The sequence below is a fragment of the Cetorhinus maximus genome, chromosome 15 (genome assembly GCF_964194155.1).
Source record: "Cetorhinus maximus chromosome 15, sCetMax3.hap1.1, whole genome shotgun sequence".
Taxonomy (NCBI): Eukaryota; Metazoa; Chordata; class Chondrichthyes; order Lamniformes; family Cetorhinidae; genus Cetorhinus; species Cetorhinus maximus.
The window spans coordinates 15538199-15544259 of record NC_135893.1 but is presented as its reverse complement, the minus strand read 5'-3'; positions in this window follow the sequence as shown (position 1 = coordinate 15544259).

Genomic DNA, 6061 nt, shown 5'->3' with positions numbered 1-6061 from the left:
TATCCTTGTTTTAAACAAATGTTTATTGTATAGACACAGTATTTGTGGAAATCAACATTGTTTTGCTTTTGGTCACTCGACAATCAGGTGAAATATTATCCCTTTCGCAAGCTGTTCCCTTGAAGAAATCCAGTTGAAGGATAATGCGGTCTGCAGATGATAGTGTTATTAGGGTACCAATAAAGTGTAATATACATGGGGGATATTTTCATACTGTGCCCACTTGGAACTCTGAATAACAGTCAGCAGCACAATTACAGATGTGCTTCAAACCTTGAATCACATTTGAAAAGAACAATTGAAGCTATATAATACTAGGTACAAATCTAGCGGGTACAGGTTTGTCCCAATATAGCACTATGGGTATAGTAGTGATGGGTAATGTTCTGTCACTAGCACTGGAGTTACAGTACCTGTGGGTACAGATCTGTTATTATATAACACTACAACCATGAACTACTGTTGAAGTGTAGTCACTGTTGTAATGTAGGAAAACACATCAGCCAATTTGCACACAGCAAGCTTCCACAAACAGCAATGAAATAATGACCAGATAGTTTATTTTATTGATATTGAGTGATAAATATTGATCATGATACAAGGGAAAGCTCCCCTGTGCTTCTTTGAAGTAGCACCATGGGATCTTTTTCTTGCACCTGAGAGAGCAGATGGGGCCTCGATTTAATGTCTCATCTGAAAGGCAACACCTCTCACAGTGCAGAACTCCCTCAGAACTAGATTTTGTCAGTGTCAGCCTGGATTTTGTGTCAAGTCTTTGGGGTTGGGCTTGAACCCAGAACCGACCTACTCAGAGGTGAGAGTTTTACATGCTGAGCTACAGCTGACACCAGTACCAGCAATGTACCCTGAACACAGCAGGTAAAGTCGCTTTGTGATTTGAAACAGCTAGCGTAAATTTCTAAACAGGGAATCAATGTTTTAAAACCAAAACTTGTTTTGAACTGCAGTGTGCGTCAGCTGAGCCTGACATATGCTTTTTGCAGGATTGGTCATCTGCTTGGAGATTTCAGTATTGTATGCTTTTTTCTTGCTTTGGGGTGCGAGCAATGTGCTATTCTAAAAGAAGGTGAGTCATACAGACTCAAAATGTTAACTCTGTTTCTCTCTCCACAGATGCTGCCAGACCTCCTGAGTTTTTCTAGCATTTTCTGTTTTTATTCTAAAAGGCTTGTCAGTTTACAAGTATTACAGTTATTTGCTGTCCCTCCTTATGTGTCAAAGTAAGCAATGCTCACTGCATGAATTGTGCAGTTTTGGGCACCTCATTGTGGTAGGGATAGAAAATCAATGGGAAAAGGTGCAGTGGAAATTCAGTAGAATGTTCTCAGGACTGTGGGTTATAATTGTAAAGTCACTTGAGATAGCTTGGGGGGGGTGAGACGGACAGGAGCTTGGGAGGAGGGACCAAGAGCTCAGAGGGAGGGGGACAGGAGTTGTGAAGATTCAAAGGAGTCCTGTTGAGGCCATCATTATGAAGAGTTATGGTCCAATAAATAGTCATGATTTATTTCAATTGGTAGGCGATACAATGTGTGGAGGTCAAATTTAAAATAATCTGAGTTAAAAGGGCCCACCAACACTTACTGTCTCGGCTTGCATTCAAACTCTGGCCATATAGGACCAGCTCCTGAAGGATGGACAGTTTCTGTTTGCCTGTACCCCTCTATGGGTTTACCCAGTCAGGAAAGAGGGGAGCTTAAAAAAAATTGAAGCGTGTAACATGCCATTTTCCTGAGCTGCTGTGACCAAAATTTGTCTGTTCTCCCTTCACCAATACCCTGTTGAAGACATGAGATCCTTGGGTGCTGATTGTCAATTGATAATGTTAGTCACCACGACTGACTTTTGTCCTCAGCGGAACTATTTAAGTCTCTTGACTTGCACTGTAATCCTAATTTGTTGTATCTGTTTCTGAGGGATGCTCAATCTGCTTTATTCCCGCCTCTGTAGTTTAAAAGTTGCTAATTTAGATGTAGACTGGAAGTAGACATTTTGTGTAGTATTTCTCTCCCAAGCTCACTGTAATTGATATTGTTCATGGCTAGTTGTTGCATGTCTCACTGTGGCAGAATGTTTCTATCTTTGTGACTGGAGTGTCATAGAATCACCCAAGCCAACTCTGAAGGATTGATCCAATTAGTCCAACTCCTCTGCATTTTCCCTATAGCCCAGCAGTTTTTTCAAGTATTTGCCCAATCTCCCTTTGAAAATTACTAATGAATCTGTTTCCGCTACCCCTTCAGTCTGTGCACAAGCAATGTCAGTGAGAGTGGACTTTGAGAGGGGAGGATGAAGGAAGTGCAACTTCCTTTCTTTACTGTATTGCAAAAGTTGTGATCCTCTGCAGTAACAGTAGAGTGTTAGTAATTGTGCAAGCTTGCACTACCTCCTGACAGTATTGCTTAAATGTTTACAGGAGTGATTGTTAAAGGATTATAGGATTATGGAGTAGGTTTTCAGCATCAATTCTCATGCTATTGCTATTAAAATCTTTCCAGAAAACTCAAACTTGCTGCCTTACAGTGCCACATACACCAGCAGCACTTCAACAGGTGACCATTCCTCATGAATGTGCTTAGACAACGTGTCTCACCACACTGTTTGACCGTGGGAAATACCACAAATGAGCTTGGCCCTATTCTTGTCCAATATTTGTGCATACAGGCACTTTTCTAATGGGAGTTGCCAAGCAACACTCATGAGCAGGAACCCTGGCTGGTTTTCCCCCACCAGTAGCCCTGGGGGAGCTTTGACCAATTGTTCAGCTTGTATTGCCACTCTGGCTGAGATCAGCTCACTCAGCATCGGTCAAACCTGGGCTCTCCCTGATCTCAGTGGCTAAGTGTTGCAACTGGCACAATCAAACCACTGAAGGAGTTTTTTTAAGTTATGTGGAAAAATTATTTTAATGAGATTTTATCGTGCCTTTTTAATTTAGAACCAGCACCTTGACTCACTAAGATAGTCGCATGATATTCTTATTGGCTGAATATAGTGACAACAGAAGCTGTGGCCAGAATGGAGATGTTAGTGTAATTCCCCCGTCAGTCGCTGGAGGCTGCACTGCTGTAAGTAATTGGAATTGCTTTTATGCACACAATTTGTTATGTAATTATCCTCCACTTAGCTGGAGAAACAATCCTGCTGTAGTTTCAGTCATGAGTTTGGAGACTATATGAATTCCAACCACAAGTCCTGACCTGCACCAACTGACAATATTGCCAATATTCACTTTGTTTCTTTCTTTAAGCCCCAAACAACGACCCCTGTAAATTTTTTGGTGCGTGTGACTTATTTATTTCAATGTGCGATACGTTTAAATGTCTTTGCTTGGGCACTGTTGTGCATGCGTGATGTCTTAAAGGGGACAACTTGTGAACAACTTACGCATTATTTTCATGATTACTGCGTGGCTGTGCATGCACACAGCTTAGTGGGAACATTAGCCCCAATTAATTATTGCTTTGGTCTCTTCCTTGTTGAGCCAGGTAGCTGTCTTCAGGAAATGGTGTGAATTTCTGAGTGGTTTACGAGATAATAAACAGTGCATCGGAAGCACTCCTTCAAATTGAACAGTGACAATAGGACAGGTTCAAGCTGGCAAAGGTAACATTAGAATGAACATCAGGAAGTTCTTCAGACTAAAAATGGCTAGCAGGTAGAGTAATGGGGGCACAAATCATCTAAGAAGCTATTGGGCGCTGTGAGTTGGGGCGAAGGAACCTTTCTGGATGGATGAATTAAAATGGGCTTAATAGAGGAATCTTTCTTTGTCTTTAGAAAAAATAAACATTAAATTTATGCAAGGACATGCCAAAGTGCTTTAAAAGAAATGTACTAAACAGCTGCCAATTTTCACAGTGTAGTCCCACAAACAATAACTGAATGAATGACTGGTGCTGTTTGAGGAAGGAATTTTGAATAGGACAGCACAAGAATTTCCTTCTCTTAGAATAGTGCCAGGGGATCTTTAACTTCCACTTGAGCCGGAAGTCAGGGCCTTGGTTTAATGCCTTATGCTGAAAGGCAGTACCCGCAGCAATGCAGCATTTTACTGTCCAAGTCTATAAGGGGATTCAAACCCATGACTTTCTGAATCTCAGATGAGAGTGCTACACACTGAGCAAAGTAGACAGTTGCAATGAATGATTGAGATGCTCCATTAAATAACTTGATTGTAACCAGCCATGAATTTGATTTATATTTGCTTAATTAGTTAAAAGCTCCAGCCTAGCCATATGGACTTAATATACATTTCATTTTATCATTGAGAGGTATAGATCTGTTGTACACTTTAATTTTAACACTACTTCTTAAAAACTATAATCAGTATTATGTGGCTCCATAGGTTATGGGCTGGAATAAGCTGGACTGAGCTATACCACCTAATTAATCCTCTTAATAAAAAACTGCAGGAATAGCACTACTTTTACTCTACCCTTTTCCTATGAAAACCTCCTTTAGTTGTAGAAAGAAGTTTTTCAGAAAAAATTAAAAGGTGAGCATTTTGTAAAGAAATTATTTCCCATGGTGGGTTGATGGGGGAGGGCAGTGGCAGGAGCAGGGAGATGGTAGGGTGATGGCACTACTTTTAAACTCACAGCATTAATTAAAAATTGATCCAGGCTGCCAGTCTCTCCAGATTCTAGCTCATCATAACCCGCAGCTCTTTGCTGTTGCTGATCAGGTCACCCTTCCTGGTTGAACCTGCAGTCCTTGTTGATGCAGAGCCCTGTTGAGATGGCAGTTAAAATGAATGAAACTAACAATGTGTGAAAAGTTTTGGGGTGAGGTGGTGGGAAGGGAGGAATTCTACCATATTTCTCAGTGGTGTGCATCAGTCGATGAGGGAGGCACTGTAGATACAAACGTGAAACATACAGCAATATTGCACCAAATCCACTGCTGCTTATTGTGGTCAGCTTATAAATTGCATCATGTGTTGAAATAAAGCCATTTTTGTTAATGAGTTGATAATTCATTCATGAGCAAGGCAATAGGCAGCATGTGCACATCATGATTACACAAACTATCTGAGAGAAGAATTTGGACATCTAGGTGCTGTAATGTGCCCAAGGTAACGGGTAACATACAGCAAGGTGCAGTTAAACCCCTTAAGTCAGAGACTTCAGATCTCGTAACATACTCAGGTCACTTCTGCCAACCTCGGTAGCACTGTCAAGTAGGTTATGTCCTGGTTTGGAAGAGTGGATTCCTATTTAGACGGAGGATTTTATATTGTACTTGACTGTAATATGAGGCATAAATAAAAATGGTCAAAGCTATCCTGGATTGGCCCAGACCACACTGCACAAGCAGCATGACACAGTGTTGCCAGGAGCACACTTGAGCCAAAGGAATGGATTGGAAAAGGGAAAAACCTTGCTGTATTTTGTGATCAACTAGATAACAACTTGTGTAAAGATTAAATATAGATTATTTTGGAAGGAGTATTTTGTTCTGTGATTCTTGCCAGTGCCTTAATTTGAAAATATGCCAAATGTATAAATGGATTGGGTTTTTATCTGGCTCTTCACCTCTTTCAGATCATATGGTTTTGGATGGAGTAGAAAGTGTATATAATATCATGCAAAAGTAGCACATTTGTGTGGGATAGAATGGATGGACTGTGGGTTTTTTCCTGTCATCGTTTGTGTGTAAACTCTACCTCCTTCAGTTGGAATTCATTAATCCCAGGCCATCTTCAAACTTGAGTGGATGACCTCAAGATAGATTTTAGCAGAGAAAAGCATAGGGATATCCAATGTACAAGTTTTTCTTTGTTCATGTTTGCTTTAGCAGATTCACTTCCTCTTTGTCCTATCTGTCTATCTTAAAATCTCGCTCACTTCAAACTCTCAGCAATTTACAGAAAGGCAGCTGTCTTTTCATTTTGGGTTTTATCCTGCTAACCTTGGAAATGAACATTCTTTTTAAAAAAAAAAAGCTCCCCTAAATTAAGCTATAAAATGTTTTTTTATTCATTCATGGGATGTGAGCGTTGCTGGCTAGGCCAGCATTTATTGCCCATCTCTAATTG